This window comes from Panthera onca, chromosome X (assembly GCF_046562875.1).
Source record: "Panthera onca isolate mPanOnc1 chromosome X, mPanOnc1 haplotype 2, whole genome shotgun sequence".
Taxonomy (NCBI): domain Eukaryota; kingdom Metazoa; phylum Chordata; class Mammalia; order Carnivora; family Felidae; genus Panthera; species Panthera onca.
Window position 1 is genome coordinate 115587384 of NC_138357.1, and position 23408 is coordinate 115610791.

The 23408-nt window shown below is 43.1% G+C and overlaps 1 pseudogene; it reads right to left on the reverse strand.

Moving 5' to 3' along the window:
• Window positions 1–12762: 12762 nt before the first annotated feature.
• Window positions 12763–23408, reverse strand: part of LOC145713829 (protein Mdm4 pseudogene) — a 33264-nt pseudogene continuing 22618 nt past the window's right edge.

A 23408-nucleotide genomic window follows, 5' to 3' on the forward strand; every position in this document is an offset into this window, starting at 1 on the left:
GATGGGGGAGTGGTCCATTTACATTAGATTAGGTGGTTAAATAAGGCTGTGGCACATCCTAACTGCTTAATAAGAATCGGTTTCATTGCCATCCCTTTTATTTTGTTGATAATGGTGGACACATGGATATCAACCCGTCATGAGAAATATGTGGCGCTATTTCTCTGGATGAGGCAGACTCCTAGATGCTGTGGAGGTTGCAGAAAAGTAAGGCATTATCTCTGACCCCAAGGAGCTTACAATGTAGTTGAGGAAGATAAGGGATATAGAAAATTAGCAAGCAATACCAGGTCATATAGCACTACTGTCGACAAATGGTGCAAGCAAGCAAGGATAGAAGTGTCCAGATCCTTTTAGCCTATGTGAAATTTCACAGGTGAGAAAGAGCCGGGGTGGGGGGATGGTGCTAGTTTTGGTCAAGAAGAATAACTGGAGCAAAAACCAGTGATCTAAGAATGGGCATGCAGTGTTGATGTGTTTTATTGGTGGACTGGGCTCAGCAGAGCCACGCTGTTGTCCTTTTGCATTGGCCTGTGATGTTACTGAGTTTGTCCAAAGGCAGATGATCACTAAAAGCCATTTCTTGGAGACATGAGATCTTGCAGTGCTTTGGTGAGTGGTGGCTGTGTGGGATGGGAATGACAGACTGGGACCAGACAGTTCCAGGAGCTTCTTGATAAGGAGTAAAATAAGCCTAAGAGTTTGCGTCCAGGCAATTTTGCAAATGGTGGAACCACCTGTGTAGGTGGGACTTGCAGGCAAGTGGAATATGGGATCAGATTCCTTAGGAGATACTGGGCATGAGAGGTAGTTCTGGAATAATATCTGTAGAGCTAACGCCTTGAAACCAGGAAGGAGAGCGAGAGCCCCATGTGAGAACTTACAAGCAATGAATGGAGGGCTAGAAAGCTCTGAGAACCATATCTCTAGCACTTGGACGATGAGTCCTGTGCTACTACAAGACGTACAGTCTTGGTCCTTGAAAATATATGTTCTAAAGCATTTTCAGAAGATAAGGATGGTCAGCAAGACCATAGGCATCAGGAAGAAAGAGAAATGGCAGCAGTTTCAGAGCCTTGGCCCCGGTATGTTTTCTGTCTCCTTGGTTTGAAAGACTTTGTTGGTAGCAGAGATCTGTGCATTCCAAGGGTTTGAACTTGAAGGGAATGTCATTTTTGTTAACCTTTAACCAAGAAGGCAGTCCGGGAGGAGATAAATTATCTGCTCAAAGAGGAATAGTGGTTGCATTCAAAGGGGATAGGAGATTACTGAGGTGCTACTGCGAATGACCCCATGACCCTTCTTTTCTTTGGAGGATTGATGGAGAAAAGGCTCCCCCTACTTTTTCTCTGGGTATTAAAGGTGAAGTCCCAGGAGTCCTAAGGAAAGGATGACAGGAGAACTTGAAAAATTAAGAAGAATATGAATCAAGTAAACAAGGAGGCATTTTCCCAAGACTTCTAAAGCAACTAAAGAAAATGTATTAACCTTCTAATGAAAATATTGCTATCTAACTCATCACTGGAAACAGCTCTTGGGGTAACTGCTCCATTCATCATTTTAGGAAGTTGCTTAGCAGGATCCAAGCTCTTGGGATTTCATCTACAGTGCCTACCTGCTATTGGTCAAGAGGCAGTGACAGAAAGATTTAGATTAAAAGGAATAGAATTTTGTCTCACAGTTTTGAAATGTGCTTAGGGCAGTGATAGCAAGTGTTAAGTCAGAACCTGCTCTAATGTGGTAGACACTAAGATGTAGTGATCCAAGTAGCTAGTTTAGACTCCTCAAAGATCACTAGAGATGGGGAGAGCAGAGGCTAGAGGTATGAGGAGAAATAGAATGGAAGATTCTGGCAAGTCCTTAAAAAACGTAACTGAATAAGGTCACTAGTCAAGAGTATTGTACCAGTATCAATTTCCTGGTTTTGATATCCTACTACTATCATATTAGATGTCACCATTGTAGGAAGCTAGGTGAAGGGTACATGGGGCTCTATGTACTACTATTGTAACTTCTTGTGAGTCTATAATTTCAAATAAAATGTATAAAAGAAGTTGTGTGGTGGGGGAAGTGAGAACAATCCTCATGAACTTTAATGAGTATTTTTGTGGCTCTTTACAATTTTTAACATTTCCACAACATTTACCTCATTTGCACTTCCCAACAGCTCTGTTAGGTAGCAAAGGTGTACTATTATACCCATTTTATGGAGGAAGAAACTGAGGCTCAGAGAGAGAAAGTAACTCACCCGTGGTCACAGAGAACAAATTGCAAAGGCAAGGCTCAAATTCACATCTTTGAGTTCTGAATGCCATGATTCTTTGAGTCCAAACTCATTGGGCCTAGGTTGGGTCACACAGACACAGACCCTGAGACAAGGATCTAAGGGCAAGTACCTTATTTGGGAGGTGATCTGAAGCTCCTGTAGGGGACCAGGGAAGCATGGCAGGAAAGTACATTATGGAGAATATTGCCTATGTGGGCAACTGGGGTTCACTCCTGCTGGGGAACTCTGGGAGATGAGATAGAACATGCCTTCGAGTTATACCCAATGAAGGGATGAGGAAGCTGGTGTATTGACCTCTCAGTCTATCCTATATTGAGTGAGGACAGTGCTCTTGGGGTTCTTACTCCATGGCTCCTCTAGATGAGTCCATTCTCAGGCCAAGAGAAAACCTCAGGCAGAGAACCGAAGATACTGCTTGAAGTTGGACTCTGTCAGCATATACTGGAAAGGTTAATGCACAGAGGATGTGGGCAGGGTCCCCACCAACAGCGACTGTCCCTTTATTTTATTACCCACACTCTCAACGTTCTGTCACTCAGACTGTTTCCTCTTATCCTAGAATATTCTCCAAACATGTGCATGCACGTGTGCACACACACACACACACATAGGTTGAAATAAGGGAGGGCTGCCTTTTTCTTGCTTGTTGGGCACAAGAGTCAGCATCTAAGAGAGAAAGAGCAACAAAAGAGGGGTGTGTGTGTGTGTGTGTGTGTGTGTGTGTGTGTGTGTGTGTGTGTGTACATGGAGCCTTGATGCGTGCACATCCGTGGCTTATTGAACATCTCGATTGTTACGATCCACCAACTTATTCCGAAAGCACTTTGAGGCTGAGGAGAAGATATAAATGTTGATGTCCAGGGGGTCAGAGGTTAAGTCAAAAGTCAAAGGTTAGTTGGCGTTTTCCATCGTACCGATATAAGCCTAGCCCATCTCTTGGGACTCCTTTCCAAGGGTCTAAACATGACCAAAGAGAGCAATCGGCTGAGGAAAGGAGTTGCAGATAGCATTTTATTTAGTTTGGTGGATGCTACAGAGGACAGTACTGGGATTCTAGAGAAATGGGCTGGCTAAGTAGTCATGTGAAGGAGGGGTAGAAGCAGAGTCAGTGGAGGCCTTTCTCATAGATGTTGCCACACACTCAAGAATTGATTGGCTCATTCCTTATTCATATGGCATTTCTTCTCCAGGGTACACGCTGATATACTCTTCACCTCTGTGGGCTAATGTAATCATTATGTGCACACTCTAGAAATTAGTGCCATTTCCCCCTGCTTGTGCCTGAAATAGATATTTCAGACATTTATAACTCTCAGTCATTTTAATCCAGGCGTTTGCCCCAAGTATGTTCCCAATTAGAGCCATTTTGCTCTGTGGTTGATACCATGAAGTGGAACACATGTTCTGATCTTAAAAAAAAATCTTTTAAATGGCAAAGGTATACTATGTTTCCCTCTATTATAATAATTGAAAGGCAGCTGATAGAATCTTTCTCAACCGTTTATCCAACCATAAAAATTTGACCCTTGAATTAAAATCATAAAAATATCCAAGGGATGTAATACCGTGAAGTATAGAACTTTTTTTTTGTTTTTATAAAACGTCCACAGCTTTAATTCATTATATCTTCGCAGATTTTTTTCATATTTAAAAGCTGCTGTAGGATTGTGATATCAAGTCATAAATAATAAAAGTGTTCAGTTTTGGGACATGTAACATCATTTTATTTCCCAATTTAGTATCAATTCCTTCTAAATTATACCATATTCCTACATTAATACTATCACATTTTGTAGGCCTACATATGAAGAAGCATAAAAGCACTTAACATAGAAAATGCATTTGGATTTACTCATATTTTGATACCATGCTTTTTTGTGCTCTTCGAGCTTCAGGACTGTTTTTCTCACCCATTTTCTCACCATAAACTGGAAACCACATCCACTGACAGCCTGATGCCCTTACATTAATTAGGTCTGCCTCCTTTTCAAGGGGCTGGTGATTTAAGAGGGCCTGTTTCTTGATGCTGGGCTCACTGGGAGCCCATTAGAGTTTCCCAGGTATAAGACATGAGGTACAGGTTTGCCTCCCTTCACAAAATAACATTTCTCTCAAATCTGTGAACAGAGAGGCACTTGGTAGCCCGTCAGCATAGAAACTAGGATGTGCTGGTCTTTCAGTGGTTTTTACTACCAAACGGATGCCCCTGAATTACTGGACACAAAATGAATAGTCAAAGGATGCCCAAATGCATTGTTAAATGGTGGAGGCTACAATATAATTATGAACAAATATTAAGCAACACCAGCAGAGCCGGCCATTTAACTTAAGTTTAGAAAATAACTTGACATATGGTATGGCAATTTTGGCTTTGCCAAGAAAGAGCGATTCACAAGCAACCTGATCATCGACCATTGGAAGCATTTCGTCAAAGAAAGGCCATTTGAATTGTCAAAAAGTGCCAGAGGTAAAGTGTATGTTGGTGCCCATAGGTATAGCTGGGCCCTTCTAGGAAGGGTGGGCCTTTGTCTCAGTAGGACCCAGGTTCTTGGAGAAAGAGATGAGTGAGACCCACTATCTTAGCGAAAAGTAGAGACTGCACCCCAACCTCCACTTTTTGACTGGGGGCTCTCTACCTGGGAAACTATAATGAGTTCCTGGTGAACACAGCATTTTGTCTCAATCCAGAGGCAGAGGTCCTCTGAAATTGCCAGCACTTTGCAAAAGCCTCTTTATTTGGAATCTTCATGAATTACTTTTCTTTTTTTGAGGTATAGCTTACGGGAGAGTGCACAAATACAGAGTGTACGGTTTAATGGATATTTACCTATGTCTACACCCATGTGACCTCCATCAGATCAAGATGTAGAACATTTCCAGAACCCCAGAAGTCTTACTCCTGCCCCCCTTAGCCACTACCCCAGGGTAAGCACTATTCTGACCTCTAGCGCCATAAAGTGGAATTGCTGGATCATAGGGTATATGCATGTTTAGCTTTGCAAAAGTATTGAACCAATTTATAATCGTAACCAATTACTTTTTGTTTGCCCAGATTTTCTGTTGTTGGCACTGAAATTCGCGACAGCTCTTCTCTTGCTAGTGCTTGACCTAACCCATGACAAGTTTTCACTACCCCCCTGGGTTTATAATGGTGTATAAGCCAGTATGGCTGTCATTTGTCATTTGCTTGTGGTGGCAATCTCAGAATGAGCAATATGGTGACACCCTATGATTTCACACTTATCGTGGGTATTAGCATGGATTTCATGGTAAGTCTCCATAAGACAAAACAAGACCATTTTGGTTAAATCTCAACAAATCCTGACCTGTGTCATTACCTTCTAAGACCCCAAAGCCTAAACCACTTCTTTTGCCTCCCAGGCAAGGAAACACACCATTCTCAAAGGGCTTCCAAGAGCTCTTTGGAAAATAGTGGATTTGAAAACCTCGGAGTGTGAGAAGAAGCCAGGGGTTTTGCCAATGGGAGTGTCATCATTCAAGCCCCATTTTAAATCTAAACCAGCTGATGGTGTCTCTTTACATTTTCTTTTTTTTCCCCCCAAATCATAATTAGGCTTAAATTTTTTTTTGTTTCAGTTTTTATTCAATCCATCTTGGAAAAATGTGTACCTTTAAAGGTCTGGGCACAGCTGACAGACCTATGACACGAATATTCTGCTTGGTATTCATGTCATAGACTATTAGTGCCATTTGTTTAGAATTTGATTTTATTTTAAACATTACTCAAAAATAAATATATAAATGCCTACCAGAGAACACCTGTACGTTTTCTTGCCACCAAACAAGCTAAGAATGCATGCCCAATGGCAGGCATTGTTGTCTGGGGGTTGCTTTATGGACAGCTGGTGAAAGGAGGCTATCAAAAGGGGAAAGTAAATGAGGCAAGATTGACCAAATATAGATCGTTGTCGAAGCTGCATGATGGGTGCAGGGGGTCCTTCCTACTATTTTCTCTGCATGTTGGTGTTTGTTTTTCATAATAAAAAATTTTAAAAATCCTATCAACAATAACAAAAGCAATCAAGTTACTAATTAAGGGGGGTATGGAACTGTGGAAGAAGCAGAATTTTGAAAATAATTTATGGAAATATGAATGTGAACTGGTATTGTGGTTATGTTTTACAAAAATAATCCTTATCTTTTAGAGATATACCCGGAAATATTTATGGCTGAAATGATATTATATCTCATTTTTACTCAGGAAATGGGTGAGATTGGCCACGGGCGGATGGTTGTTGCTGGATGACGTAGCTATGGGGATTCATTTATACTGCTTGAGCCATCTTTGTGGACATTCAGGAATAAACTAAAAAGGAATTCACGCATATCTATTCAAAGGACACAGATTAGTACCAGCGATTGCAGATTTGGTTTTCTCTTCATACTCAGGTGTTGAAAAGCTTAAATGAGAATGTTTTCATGACACCAGCTATTGCATAAAGCACTTCTGAAATTGTTCTTACATTTGGGAAACCCATTAAAACCAATAAAAGTCCAAACAAAAACGTGGCTGTAGGGTTCAGATAAATGTCACCCAGTGGATTAACAATTTCCCATGGTTCCAAGGGTACCAGTGCCAGGTTACCTGGGGAGTAGGGTTTCTGTGTCTCTGAAGCACGTCCATCGAATCACCAGTCAGCGGGCTGGGTAGGGCAGGTGCGGGACACAGCTTCCCCAATCCTGCCTCTTCTAAAAGTTTACAGACCATCTTTCAAGGACTAATTGTTTCTGAACCAGTATCAGAATGCCTTGGTGTGATAAGTGTACCCCACGGGAACCATGGGGCTGAACACCGCAGTATGTACAGTGCTTAGGGACACTGGCTCAGAAGCCAGAGCCAGCATCTCTGTATTTAAATCTGGAGCTGTGTGACCTTGGGTAAGTCATATGATCTCTCTGTGCATCAGCTTCCACATCTTTAAAACAGTGATAATAATACTCCATCCCATGGGGTTATTGTGAGGCATAACTAAGGTCAAGCCCTTAGAACGGTGCCTGATACATAGTAAATGCTTCACGAATGCTAGCCACTATTATCATTATTTGTAAGTGGGTCTGGCCTAAAGCATGCTATTTCCCCATGGAGCAGCAGGCAAATGTGCAGATGACAAACAGTCATGCTTCCCATTCTTTTCTCCCCGAAGATTCCCTAGCCGGGGTGGGGGCAAGTAGTGTTCACTGCAAGGAACTCTGGGAGTATAGTCTGAAGGGATCCTGTTGCAAGTACAAATCTCTTTAAAGTTTAATATTTCAGCTTAAAAATCTCACATATTTTGCAGCCTGCACCACAATACAGCAACGTTTGTTTTATTATAGAAATGATATGAGCCACCCCGTATATTTTTGCATAGAATTGAGCATCAAGAGAGATGCTTTGTGTTCATCCCATGGCTTTCCTGATCCTCTGGATAGGTCTCTCGGTTCACGAAACTGAGACACTTAGAGCCATTTGATTTAATGAACTTCCCAGATCTTCCTCCCAGACAATCTAGTGTCCTTCTCCTCAACAGCACTTTCTTTTCTCCAAGGAGCACTGCCTAACTTTACCTCATGGCCTTTTATGATCAGGGTATTAGGTCACATCTCCTCCTATCCTCGTTTCCATTGGTTCCTCTGTGACTGTTGACTCCACTCTTTTTGAAACTCACTCAGTTCCTTTCTGGGAGGTCATGTGGCTTCAGGACCTCCTCCTACAGCTCTGGCCACTCCTGCTGCGTCCCTTTGGCAGGATCATCTTTTTTTCTATTCTCCCAAGTGTCATGCTCCCTGGGATGTTGATATCAGTGCGGGGTTCTCATTCTATGTGTCCTCCCAAGGTGGCCTCACTAATACCCAAGCCCTCAGTTTCCACTTATAGGGAACATTCTAGTCTTTGCCTGCTTGACAGCTCTTTTCCCACCTGCTAGTGCCAGAATTTCTCTTTCCTGGAGGAACACACTTGTGGATTTCATGGAGCTGACCCTGTCCCACCCATTGCCACAGGTCTGGGTTCACGACCTAGGCGATTGTCGATCAGAATGTTCCAACTTCAGGTTATAGGACTTGGTTCAAGAATGGGCATGTAGGGGTGCCTGGGTAGCTCAGTTGGTTAAGCATCTGACTCTCGGTTTCAGCTCAGGTCATGGTCTCATGGTTTCGTGAGTTGGAGCCTTGCATTGGGCTCTGTGCTGACAGTGTGGAGCCTGCTTGGGATATTCATTCATTCATTCGTTCTCTCTCTCTCTCTCTCTCCCCCTCTCCCCCTCTCCCCCTCTCCCCCTCTCCCCCTCTCCCCCTCTCCCCCTCCTACTCAGTCTGTCTCTGTCTCTCTCAAAATAAATAAATAAACTTAAAATAATTTTTTAAAAAAAGAATGGACATGTAACCCCCAATGGATCAATCACAGTCTCTATGGAGACTTTTCTGCTGGAGCTATCAGAAAACAAAAACGAAAACAAATCTCTTCTGAGTTATTGAATGAATAGATGTGAACTGGGGACTTTGGGGTTGCCAGAGGCCGTCATGCCCAAGAGAGTCCAAGAAATTAATTAAAAGAGAGACAGAAATCCAATATTGTCATTTAAAACCCTGAATCTAGCTATGCCTGAAGCTGAAGAAACAACCCTGGGGCTTTTTGGTGTCTTCAGCCATGAATTCCCTTTTCTCCCTGCACTAGCCTTCTATTCTATTCATTTTCTTGTCACTTGCATCCACCCATATGCTGATGACTCCCAAATCCACATCCGTGGCCAAGGCTTCTCTCCTAAGCAACAGACTCATAGAAACAACTTGCAATTAAGCAATCCCCACACAGATGTCCCACACAGACAACCCAGACACAACATGTTACTTGCTAAATATAATCACATTATAAATTTACATTTACTTGTTAATGCTTTAAAATTTTCCACCAGAATGTAAACTCTATGAGGACAGGAACTTTGCTCGTTTATTCAGTGTTCTATCTCCTAGAGGAACACACATAGTAGATGTTCAGTAAATATTCCTGAAATGAATGAAACAAAGGGATTTTCTTTGACTCCATTTGTAATATCAAATACCATATTCGGTCAGTTGCTAAGTCTTATAGTTTTAACTCATGAATATCTCAAATCTCATATCTCATCCCCTCATAGTACCCCACTGCTTACTTCAAGCTCAAATTGCTTCTTGCCTGGACCATGGCAAAAGTCTCCTAACTGGTATTCTGCTTACAGCTACTCTCTACACAATTGTCAGGCTCTTCCTAAGTTGCTTAAAATATATCAGTGATGCTACAGAGTTTTCTGGCTCAAATCCTGGCTCCTGCCTCCCTCTCAAGGCTCATTTCCTGGATCTCTTTCCATTCGGCTATGCCTAAGGAAGAGGGAATCATTTGGGGGGGGTCTCTCAAATTCATCAGCATGTTTCTTGCCTCTTCATCTTTGTACATGCTGTGGTCTCCTCCCATGCTCCCCCTTTCACCTTCCTGATTGTCTTGTACAACTCCTGTCCTGTCCTTCAGAAAGTCTTCTCTGGTCTCTGAGTCCCCATTCTTATTGGACGTCCCTGCTATGTTCACAAGGCTCCCTTTGCACTCCTTTGTGTACCAAAGCAGTTACGTAGCACAGACTGTTTTAATGCTGATTAGTATCTATATTTTATTTTCCTCTTGGCACACAGCTAGACTACATTTCCCATCTTCCTTTGCAGTTAGGAGTGACCATGTGTTTGATTCTTAACAATGGAATGTGGACAGAAGTGATGTGCATCACCTCCAGGCCTTGCCCATTAAAACCTCTCACATATGGTCCTCACTCTTTTTCCCCTCAGTTGAGTAGGGAGGACTGAGGGCGTTGGAGGAGGGAGAAGCCACGACACGTGTGGAACCACTGTCCAGCTCTGTGACTTGGGCTACTGTGGGGTCAAAACTGGGAAATAAAAGAGGAAAAAACCCCAGGAAGTCCTCTATCATCCTGACTTCTTTGACTTGCCTCCCCAGTCTGCCTGCTAATTATTTGCTTTTCAGAGTCTTCTGCCAGTTGTTGCTGCTGTTGTTTTGGTGTCCTGTCTTAGTTGTAGTCCCCGGGGGCTGATAGGATGTAGAGGGCGTATCCATCTTGGGTAGCATCCCCTGTCACCTTGCTTTTGTTGCCTACTCCTGAATACCTGGCTCATGTTTGCCAGGTGGACTAATTAATTGTCTAGATTCAGAAAACCAACCATGACCTACTCTTACCAGAGTAGTATTTCTCATTCTCAGCTTTACAATTTATGTAAGCGTGAAAATGTTTGAAACAGTTCTTGGGAGAACTGCAGACGTGATTAAGGATAGAGAATAGATTCTCCAAACAGAGGTTACACCGTGTGCTATTACTTAACTTTCCTGCTGGGAAAAGAATGAGTGGTGATGATTTTGCATGCAGATCTTCAGATTACTAAGGGATGGAAATTTGCAGACCACTGTTTTTTAAACTGAATGTGTCTTGTTTCTTGAATCTTATAGACACATGTTAAGCTGAGCTAAGAAATCTATATTCGTGTGTGCGTTGAGAATTTAATTTTCAAATTTTTGATTCCCTAAACAATAACATTTACAACTCTTTATTCTTATTTATTATAGACAGGTATATCAGTTAACACGTATTTGTTAAGACCTCCTACATGCAATGTTCAGGGGGACTTAAAGAAGTTTAAGTATTACCTCCTGTTTAAAAGAATAGTGATAAAGCTCACTGATGGGAACCTGACATTTTGCAAAGCACTTTTACTCTTCTCGCCAACGTTTTCCTCACAGTGTCCCAGTGAGGTAGGTTTTAGTCCCATTTGACAGTCTACAGAGGCTCAGGAAGTGTGAGGAGTCTGTCTCTGATCACATCATAATGGCAGAATTGAGTCTTCTACCCCGGTCTTCTGGTTCCACTGTCTGTTCCTTTGTCTTTATGCCTGACTCCAGCTGGGGAATAAAATATCCCCCCCACGAACAGTTATCCAATGGTTCCAAGCCAGTTACGACACATGCCAACTTGAATGATCAACTGTAGCAGGGAGCACACATTCCTACCTCCTTGTTAGGGCAGGCAGCATTCTAGAAAGGGTACTGTGGGCCTGACTGGCTCACTCAGAGCACTAAACTATTGGTTGCAAGTGTTCTTACCAATACTGATGAGGTAGTGTTATTCACGACATAATAAATAAAGAACATGAAAAAGGCTGAAAGAGTGCTGGGGCCCAAAGTATGAGAAGTAGCCATCTTTGAGTAAAATTCCGCACGTAACAAGCTACCAATAATACACTCAGTGGTTCCATCTTCCCTGTCAGTGAAGGAACTGTGGAACACTTGAGCTGATCACTTCTTCCTTTGTAAGCAATTAAGTGTATTTTGCAAATTTAGATGTCAAATTAAAGATGTGCAGAGCGAAGACTAACCCTGGGTGAGAGTCAGGACATGGAAGATCACCTGCACAGGGGCCAGAGGGACGATTTTCAGGTTATGGAAATGTTCTACAGTTTGTTTTGGGTGGTGGGTTCTCAAATGCTTAAAACTTACAGGAAAAGAACATTTAAGATCTGTGTATTTTATGGTATGTTCATTATATCTCAGTTTTTTAATGTGGAAAAGAGGGGCACCAGGGTGGCTCAGTCAGTTAAGTGTCTGACTTCAGCTCAGGTCACGATCTCATGGTTCTTGAGTTCAAGCCCCGCATCAGGCTCTCTGCTGTCAGTGTGGATCTTTGACATTCTCTGTCCCCCTCTCTCTCTCTGAACCTCCCCTGCTCATGCATGTGTGTATGCTTTCTCTCTCGCTTTCTCTCTCTCTCTCTCTCTCTCTCTCTCAAAAATAAACATTAAAAAATGAAAAAAGATTTCACATGGAAAAGAGCATACAGTTTCTCAAAATTCTTTGAGGGGTATATTAGCAAAAAGTTTGATAACCATCGTTCTGGGCACATGTGGAACAAATCTCTTGTTTTCCAAGCTTATTTTTCCTTTTGGCTTCTCAGATCCATGTAGCTTGACTGTAATGTAAATGATCAGTAACATGTCTCATAATTTTTGTGTTTTGATTGTTAGCTTTAGTGTTTTTCTCATAGCCACCTTGGATTTTTGTGCCAAAGAACATTCTCCAACAGAATAGAAGAGAAGGGTGGGGAAGAAAACTAGGGAGAAGGTTAATCTTCAGGTGATTTGGTGAATGGAAGTATTTTTGTTTGTCTTTGTAGTTGCTCCCTCCCAGAACCTGTTTTTTAGAGGAAGAATGTGAGTGATTAAAGTAGCTTTTTCATGGAAATAGAGCCCCCAGATCAATGAGCTGGTTTTGAAGAATTGCTCTCCAATTCCTTATGAATTTAGAAGTGAAAATGTCCTGGCACAGGGACGTTTGCATGAAACAGGGAACGGATACAGTGGATCACACTGAGTGAAGATGCTCTGTACTGACAATTTTATCCCTGACCTGGCTCTGGTTGTCATTTCTCTGCGACTTGCCCATTCAGCTAGGCCATAAAAACCTTAATAACCAGCTGAATGTTCTTGCAAAGAGGGCATGAAGCCCCAGGATTCTTTAATCATCTGTTGCAGTGGAAACAAGTGACAAGGTGGCCTGTTCTTCCGGGAATAATAATTCTGTCTCGTGGCTACTTCTCACATATGCTACACAGCTTCAAGAGATTTAGTCAGTCCTCTGTATTTTGTGTGTCTGGTCTCTGCTTTCTAAGGCCATCTGATTGTTCTCTGTGCTTGAGATGGTCTCCGGGCTTTCAGAACTGTGAGCCACATCTGAGAATTTCACTGAGCTGCAGGGATCAGGAAATTGAGGTTTTTCTTCCTTTTCTTACAGATCTTCAGATAACTGGGGCCAAAATGGTGCTTTGGCAATAAGGAACATTAGTGCCTTCACTTTCCTTCTTTGCAGGTGTGGCAGTGATAACAGGAATGAAGGGATGATGGGCTCACTTAGAACAGTCTAAATACTAATCTTTCAGGGCCCAACAACAGCAACACCTGTCTCTGGTCTAGAGAGTTCAGTTTCTTGCACTCAGTAACACTACCACTCATCCTCAGAAGCAACTTCTCCACCAGTGTCATTAGTTATGGATGTGGTGTCCTCAAGATCCTCTTTTTTTTTCCCACTTCAATCACTTTTTTGTCACTCATGTTCCCGAATTTTTCACTTGTTTGCTCAGTGTTCGCAGCTTCACCTTTAACTCCAGCACCTAAGTGCTCTAATACCGGCTCATTTAGAACCCACACATCATGTTGAGCACCTGAAACCATGGCAGCACCTAGCTCCTTCTCTAGGAGCTCAGTATTGACGTGGTGAGGTAGGCAGTATGGACACCATCCTCTCTGGTTCTTGTCCTGGAGTTGGAACTTTCCTCTGCACATTGCCTCAGATGATCTTGGCTCAGAGTATCTATGCTGCGGCCCAGGAGTGCTGACGACAAGACTCCTTAGCTTATCACAGACCGGGCTTGGATATTTCACAGAGACGCTCCGATGTCCAAATAGCTCCCGCAAAAGATCTCCGCCACAGGCTACCGAAGGCTACTTCGCTATCATATGCTAGCCTAGATAATGCACGGCCGCTCCATTTCGCCTGTGCGCCTGCCACCTGCAAACTCTCCAAAAGCAGCAGTTTTATCATACTCGTTGTACACATAAAATCAATCTGATTGATTTGGTCTGGGGAGAAGCCGCAAGCACAATCAGATGTTGGACAGTGTGCAGAAGTTTTTAAATGATGTCCTCTTGGCACTGAAGAAATTGCAGTCTGTTGACCAAAACTTACAGCTATTCCACGGCTTGCTACACCTCAGCTGAATCTGGCAAGTGTTAGTCAGAGGTCCTAAGGCCTCTCAGCAGCATTTTGAAACTGATAGTAGCTGAGGATTTGTAAGAGACAGTTGCTGTCCTGCAACGATCTCTGTGCTCTCCTGTACTCTGTTGAATAGTGTCTCCCCCAGCCCTCCAAATTCATGTACACTTGGGACCTCAGAATGTGACCTTACTTGGAAATAGGGTCTTTGCAGATATAATAAGTTAAGATGGGGCCATACTGGATTAGGATGGGCCCTGATGCAATGATTGGTGTCCTTATAAGCAGAGAAGAGGCCACAGAGTGACACACAGAGAAGTCCATGTGATGATGGAGACAGAGATCAGGGTGATGTGCCTATGTGTCTGTGAGCTGGTCACCACCAGAAGCCAGGAAGAGGCAAAGAAGGATCTTTCCCTAGAGCCTTCAAAGGGAGCGTGACTCTGCCAACAGCGTGAGCCTGGACTTCTGGCCTCCAGAACTGTGAAAGAATACATTACTGTTGTTTCAGGGCATCCAGTGTGTAGTAGTTCGTCATACCAGCCACGGTAAATTCATACATCTTCTTTCTCTGTCCACACTCGGCATTATTTGCAAATTCTTCTGTAAGTCCCACACCAGTGAGAAGAATCTTAGCATTGTGGTTCAGTGTGGTGACTCCGAAGCCAGATTACTTGGGTTTGAATCTTGACCCTTCCACTTATTAGCTGTGTGACCTTGAGCAACTTATTCCACTGCTCTGTGCCTCAGTTTTCCTGCCTGTAAAGTGGGGATTGAATGAATGAATGGATGGATGGATGGATGAATAATGTTAAGGGTGTAGAACAGTACTTGGCACATAGGAAATGTTATCTGGCATTTGTTATATGAAAAAAAAAGAACGTCTGTTGGTTTGAAATGGCCACATGGAAATGGGAACGGCTCCATAGAGGAGGAATTAGGACAGGAACTTGACCTTCAGAAATTGGGTAAGGCTGGTCAAAGTCCAGTGAAGCAACAGCGTGAGCAAAGGCTTGCTGGGAGTATGAGGGAAGGGGGCAACAAGACTGTATTAGAGCAGGACTTCCCACTCTTTTCTCCATGATGGTCAGCAGTGAGACATGACATTTGCATACACATAGGGTCAGGGTCAGTGAGGCTGCTTGCAGTAGTGCCCTGGAGGTCACCAACCAAATTTCTAAGAGCCAAGGGGAAGCAGTACCTTGGCACATCTGAAACCCACTCCCAGAACCTTTTGGCAGCTCAGGGTTTGAATAGGACTTCTCAAACTCAAATGTGCGTTAAAATGCACATTCTGACTCAGTAGGTCTATGGACTACACTTTGCCTCAAAATCCTTTCTACCCCAAGTGTGATTTATGAACCAACAACATCAGCACCCTGAGAGCTGGTTAGAAATGCCGAATCTCTGGTCCTCCCATTCCCACCCCAAACCTAGTGAATCAGAATCTGCATTTTAATCAAGTTCTTAGCCGACTGAGCTAAATGCTAGCCGCACTCTAGCATTTGAGAAGCCCTGGATTAGAAGACTCAGCCCAGCTTGCTAGAGGGGAGGGTCTGGCCACCTTGTTCTCAGACCCAGCTATACATAAGACCCTTGAGGGAGGCTTTAAAAAATCCTGATGTCCAGGTCAAGGTGGCTCAGTTAAATCAAAATCTGTGCAAGTGGGGCCCTGGGGAATCAGTATTATCTTTTAAACTCCCTGGGTGATTATAATTGTGCCTTCAGGGTTGAGAACCGCTGAGCTAGGGACAAACCTCTAAGCAGGGCTAGGAAGACACTGAGGGCACACGGAGTTCTTGATGGAGGGGTTCAGGCCCTTTCTTCACAGCCTGCCACAGCAGTTAGAGACATGGGCTCTGGAGCAATTAGGGCCTTGCCTGGGTTCAAATCTGGCTTTGTGCCACTTGCCAGCCATGCAATGTGCAAGGTACTTAGCCCCTCTTTGCCTCCACTTCTTTACAGTGGGGATGATAATGATAGTGACCGTGCCATAGGCTGTTTATGAGGATTAAATGAGCTAAAATGTGCAGTGCTCATTATAGTACTTGGCACAGAGTCAATGCCATGTAAGCGTTTGTCCATTTAAATACCTGTATCTTACTCTTTTTGATTTGGGATTATGGAAGGGTCCTCACTTTCCTGGCACCCCACCCCATCTTCAGTGCTAGGTTCTTGGGCAGCAATCACACCTCTGATTAGGCGCTCAATAAATGTTTGAGGAATGCATGACTGAATGGTTACAATGCCCCCTTGTGTATTCAGTGGGAAGAAATAACAAAACATACAGTTGGGACATGGGACTTGTACTGCTAAAACTGGTGGAATCCCAGGAAACCTGGGACAAGTTGGTTACCCTAAGTATGGACACCACTAAATGTCCCCTTCCTCAAAGTACTCTTTCCACATAAGCGCAAAAAGAGATTCCCAAAGTTAACTCATTTGTGTGCACATAACAAAAGTAATGGCAGTTCACTTCCTGGCCTTGGTGTATGTGTACATACACACACACGTGCCCCAATAATAATAGTAACTAGAATGTAGTAATGGCGGCACATGATATACACTGTGGTGAACAGTTTTCACACTTAAAACGGAGCATCGGATGGCCTGATTCAAATGCTGGTTGTCTCACTTAATACTTTTGTGATACTGGGCACGCTTCTTAGTCTTTCTGTCCCTCCATTACTCTATCTGCAAAGTGGAGACAATAATAGCACTCACATTTCAAAGTTGTTAGGAGAATAGATGTGTTCATACACGCAAAGCATTAGCAGAATGTTAGACATATAATAAATTTGACTGATAATAGAGATGATGATGATGATGATGATGATGATGATGATGATGATGATTGCTGTCATTTTTGACACTCGCAGGCAATCTACATCCCTCTTCGGCTTCTCTCCCTTTTTCATCTCCCAGCCTCTTCCCTTTGCTTTCCCAGAGCCTATATGAGCCCTCTGCATCCTGCCTTCTATTTCCTTTCCCTGCTCTCTCCCTCCCTCACCAGAGGGACCACAACAATTGTACCCTGTTTAGAAGATGGACAGAGCCCCCAGTTCACCCTGAGACACACGAACTGAATACATGCCTTATATTGTATGCCACGACAGCATTATGAACCTGTGTTAAGCAGCCTTAATCTGGATATAAGAAACCAATACACTTATTTTTCTCCCTGTATTGGTAGATCAGAGCCAAGAGGTAGATGGCAATGGATATGAACATCAGCAAATATTTGGTAAGTTCTATGCCTACGACCTTAAAGATGACATGTAGAATCATAAGCCAATCACTATTTAAGTTGTTACTGTTTAAAGAAAGAATGAACAAGTGTGCTGAGCAATATAGGTTTCTGGTGGAGCAGGAAGGCATTTCTCAACTTCATTCCATTCACTATTTCTCATCCGCAATTTGAAAAAAAGTATTGTAGCCACATATCAGATATGCAGGAGATTAGAAAAATAACAAATACTTTCACTGGAGAGTAGGGATATAAAAGTAACATGACTCTTGCGGCGCCTGGGGGACTGAGTTGGTTAAGCATCTGACTCTCGATTTCAGCTCGGGTCACGATCTTACGGTTTGTGAGTTTTGAGTTCCGTGCCAGGCTCTGCACTGATGGTGCGGAGCCTGCTTGGGATTCTCTCTCTCTCTCCCTCTCTCTGCCCCTCCCCCACTCGTACAGTGTCTGTCTGTCTCTCTCTTTCTCTCCTCTCCCTCTCTCTGCCTCTCCCCCACTCGTGCTGTGTCTGTCTCTCTCTTTCTCTCTCTCTCTCTCTCTCTCTCTCTATATATATATATATATATGTATATATATATATATATATCTCAAAATAAATAAAATCATCTTTAAAAAAAGTAACATGACTCTTGAAGCAATGGGTGAAATATAGCCAGATGAGATTAACATGGATGAATGTAAGTCTTGTGCAAGAGTCCAAATAAAACCGCACCTGAACATATATAAACTAATATATATTATATATTATTACATTCCATAGCAGGTGATTAATGTATTAATTTTTGTTATTTATTATATTTGACTATTGGTATATATAATTATATAACAAATACTATAATAGCATATATTACCGCATATATAACATACAATTTTGCATATCCTTTGGACCCAGAAATTCTAGGAATTTACCCTAAAGAAAAATTATATGCATCGATGGGTGGAGGGAATGATAAAGAGAGAGCCTAGAAATTAAAGTCAGTGCAGAACTAAAATTATATTTAAAACTTGGAGGGCAACCTAAATACATGTCGGTGTTGATTGGCAATAAATTATGGTAAATGTAAACAAAAAAAAGGAGGAATCCTTATATTTTGTGCTGAACCAACAGTGTTTCTCAAACTGGGATCTAAAAACATTATGCATTAGAATTTTCTGGGGTGCTGGCTAAGCATATAGGTTCATAGACTATCCCCAGAATATGGAATGAGTGTCCTTAGGGGAGGGTCCAGGGAAATACTTTTTTAACAAGCACCCTCAGATATTCTGATATACTCTTAAAATTTGACAATTACTGTATAAAAGAACATTTAATGGCACAGGAAAGTGTTTGTGATATAGTAAGTGACAAGACAAGTTCCAAATAATATGGTCCCTTTTATGTAAAAATACATAATTGTATAAAAGAAATTATGGAAGGATAAAGGCCAAAATTATAGCCATAGTTAATTTAATGTTATATGACATTAATGGCATAAATGTGCAGATGGATAGTTCCATTTTATTCTGTACTTGTCATATAATACCTGGAATATTCCATTTGAGGAGGTAAAATCTATTTAGATTCAAGCAGTGTGGTGTATAGGGGTGCCTGGGTGGCTCAGTCAATTAAGTATCTGACTCTTGATTTCGCCTCAGGTCGAGCCCCACATCGGGCTCCACACTGACAGTGCAGAGCCTGATTGGGATTCTCTCTGTCCCACTCTCTCTGTCTCTCTCAAAATAAATAAATAAACATCTTTAAAAAAACAGCATGGTGTATAAAGACAATGGAGAGGAGGAGTCAAAGTTGGATCCAGTGTTTGGAAGAATGGTGATGCATTAATGGAGCAAGAAAGTCACAAAGGGAAGTTGGTTTAGGGAAGAAAGATGAGTTGGTTTTGAACATGGCAAATTTGAGGTATGGAGGCACGTCCAGCAGTTGGGATTCTGGGTCTAGAATTCAAGAAATTGAGCGGGGCTAGAGGTGTAGATTTAAAGACAATAAAAGGTGTAGGACTGGATTAATCAAGGAGGAAAATCGAATAGAGATAGAAGAGAAGGTGGCTAAGATTAGCTCCCTAAAGAATGCCCTTGATTAGTGGAAAAGAAAGGAAGAAAAGGCAAAGGAATAAAGACGGCATGATCAGAAAGTTAAGAGCATGAACCAGTACAATCCAGCATTACCAACCACCCCACAGAAGAAAGAGTTTCAGGGAGGAAGAGGAGGTCAAAGAGGATGAAGATGAAGCATCGTTGGCCACTGGACTGTACAGATAGGTCAGTGGGGACTTTCCACAGAGTTGTTTTGAAGAATGGTGGCATCCGTAGCCAGGTGGCAAGGAGTTGAGAAACAGTCATGTGGTGAGGAAGGCCATTGCTACATTCTGAAGTTACATAGTAGCCTCCCTCAGTATAGAGAAATGACTCCTTGCCTTTCGAGCTCCTTTTCAAGATGAAGCTGGGACAATTTCCCCCGGCATTCTTTTTCCCAGAAAGAACGAACGGCGATTGGGGTTCTTTGTTCTTTCATGGAACTTTAAATCACCCTTGTGCAGTGTAATTTTTGAGAAGTCATTAATTTTTCCCCTCCCTGCACAGTTCCCTTTCTTCCCCGCCTCTGTTTTCTTGTCATGGTGAAGGTTTGGGGCTGGATAAAGAGTAGAAGTTACCTACAACACATTTCCTTTCCTGGTTTTTGTTTCCAAAAGGCTCGATCCCTCCAGGGAATTGTAATGGTGTCCTAGAGTGTGAGGCAAGAAAGGTAACACTTTTGAGGAAAACAAAAAGGGTTTCTGAAGGAATTCCTCTGACTTGGGACAGGAGAGATAAGTCTAAGAGCCTAGAGGGCACTGGGTCCCTACATTCTTCATCCTGATAGGACCAGGAGGAGGCAGATTTCAGATAAGGAAGCTGAGAGAAGGAGGACCAAAGCCTAAGCTTCCAGCCAGCAAGGGCTTTAGAACCAGCAGCCTGGGGAGGTGAAGGGACCTTGTGCACTGGATCTGTGACATCTCAATGATAATATCTCCGGCAGGTCCAGACGGTCATCCTGATATCTTAGCACTGCCTGAGACACAGAGCCTCGATGCACTTAGAAGAGTGGGGGAGGGGCACCTGGGTGGCTCAGTCGGTTAAGCATCAGACTTTGGCTTCAGGTTATGATCTCACGGTTAGTGAGTTCGAGCCCTGCATCAGGGTCTATTCCGACAGCTCGGAGCCTGGAGTCTGCTTCAGATTCTGTGTCTCCCTTTCTCTCTTAATGTTTAACAAATAAACATTAAAAAAAAATTCAAAAGAGAGAGAAGAGTCGTGGAGAGGACCCAAGGATGCCTGGGACTGAATTTCCAGCTTGGCAGGATGGGTCTGGTTGCTTTATAGAAAGTAAAACAAAATCGTGTGTCCTGCTTACCTGGCTTTGTGGATTGAGATTTATATCTGCTGTGCTAGAGGAAGTGAGGCTCATATTCTCAAGCAAGATGAATGTTTTCTTTACCTGAAGGTCTCCAGATGATGTGACAGCTGGTGTCTAAGTCATAGTCAGTGTGGTAGGGTGTCTAGAGGAGGGTAAAAATAGTGACCTCATTGTGTGAGAAAATGGATTCTTGTCCATCTCTGCTGCCTGAGCTTCCTATAGCTTTGGCCAAGATATTTCATCTCTCCAGGCCTGAGCTTTCTCATATGTAAAATGAGCACATTAGATTAAGAGAGTGCTCAGGGTCCTCCCACATTCTGAGGCTCTTTGGCATGGCTCTCTCCTTTTGCATGGTAAAAGGACTTTCTTCTCCCCGAGGAGTGAGGTGGATGAACCTGCTGAGGCACAGTCAGCTTCGACTAGCGTGTGCGAGGAGACCAGCGAGTTGAGGCAGCTTGCGTTACTGAGGAGGCTACGAGTGTGTGTTTCAATCTGTGCAGTTGCGGCATTTCAGATACAGTGTGTGAGTCTCTGGGGATTTCACTGGGCCGGGCAGAGGGTGATGAAACTACCAAGTTTGCTTCTTAAGTCTGGACCATCCGTGAAGATGGGTTTTCATACTTGTCTCACAGGGCTAATTTATCACTCTGGAGAGCAATTTCTCATTAACACAATGTCAATACTGCTGGGGATTGGCTAGACCACCTTTGGAAGAGGTTAAATTACCTTTTAATCGGCGTATGGAAGAACAAAGCTCTGTTCCATTATGGCATTGCCGCCTTGCTAATTTGATATTTGATAGAAAAACCGAGGCAGTTCTAACTATACCTGTGTGATACAAGCAGGATTATTTCCAGAGTGGCGGAAGACAGGAAAGGAGGGTTTCTGCAGCTGTTATCCAAACTGGCATAATTGATGTGGGTGCAGTGGGTTATAGCTAATGGTCTGTGTTTAATTATGGAGGCAGTGACACCAGACCTCGAGGATGATAAGGCACTAACCAGATGATGTACCACTTTCTCAGTTATGAGCTTGCTGGAGAGGGTCAGTACAGTGGCAAGATGGTCTAAATTCCATGTTTCTCCTGGGATTCGGGCTTAGTCCTTGAGAAGCACAGGACTATATTCATAAGATGGATCCAAATTCACACTGACAAAGTCCCCTGGGAGAACAGTCACACAAAGGCCCCAGACAAAAGTGCTTTCAAATCCAGCGCTCTAAGAATTTATTCTCCATTGAAACCAGGATAATTTACATTGATATGTACCTAAAACTCAGCAGCCATAGTGGAAAGATGGAATTTTTCATCTTGTTTCATTCATCAGAGCAATCAACAACAAAAACACTTTTGTTCACTAGCTTATTGGACTGCATATCATCACACTATATCATTATTAATTTTTAGAAATAGAACTTTCAGGTTTTAGCTGGACACCTGGCTGCCCAGCTAGAGACTATGGTTCTCAGCCTCTGGGGCAAGAGTGTGAGACCACGTGACTCCCTTTTAAGCAATAAGAAAGGAGCAGAAGTGACTGTGTGTAATGTCTGGGTCATGCTCTTAAAGGGAACTTCATCTTCCACTTCTTCTTTTCCCCTTCTTGTGGGTGAAAGTGAGGTTGTGATGGGTGGTGGTTCAGTTTCAGTCTTGAAGATGAGGAAAACACCTATAGGGTTTTGTACATTTTCTCCTTAAAATTTTTTTTTAACATTTATTTCTTTCTGAGAGAGAGAGACAGAGTGCGAGCAGGGGAGGGGCAGAGAGAGGAGGAGACACAGAATCCAAAGCAGGCTCCAGGCTCCAGGCTCCAGGCTCTAGGCTCCAGGCTCCAGGCTCTAGGCTCTGAGCTGTCAGCACAGAGCCAGATACGGGGCTCGAACTCACAAACGGCAAGATCATGAGTGGATCCGAAGTCAGACACTTTAACCGACTGAGCCACCCAGGCGCACCATGTACGTTTTCTCTTTAAATTGCCCAAGCCGAGGGCACTTGGGTGGCTCAGTCGGTTAAGTGTCCAACTTCAGCTCAGGTCGTGATCTCACGGTTTGTGAGTTCTAGCCCCATGTCGAGCTCTGGGCTGACAGCTCAGAGCCTGGAGCCTGGAGCCTGCTTCCAGTTCTGTGTCTCCTTCTCTCTCTGCCCCTCCCCCACTTGTGCTCTGCCTTTCTCTGTCTCTCAAAAATAAATAAATGTAAAAAAAAAAAATTTTTTTTTTAAATAAAGTGCACAAGCCGAGCCAGTGAAGTAGACAGGTGGGGAGTGGTTGGAGCATCTATTTGATAGGGAGGAGGCTGGAGCTCAGAGAGGCCAGACCTTTTTTCCTCAGTCACATACTATGTGAACTCAGAGCCACATCTTGAACCCAGGTGTCATGACTCCGATTCCAGTGCTCCTTTTACTATAAAATTGCCTCTTCATCCTTGGAGACCTTAAGACATAGCCCTATATGTTCACCAGAGGGAAATCTGCATTCATTGAAACTCCTGCTGTTTTGGTGGCTTAAGCATCCCCATGTAGCTCTTACCCTCTCCTTTCCGCTTCCTCCCGACTGCCCACCCCACAAACAGCAAAAAAGCAAAGCTCTGTAAAGCAGGGTTTTTAAAAATGGTCGATGGCCTTGGTTAATATCAGAACTTTCAAGGATCGGTGGGGAGAAGGAGTTGCAGTGGGAGGAGTATTTTATCAATG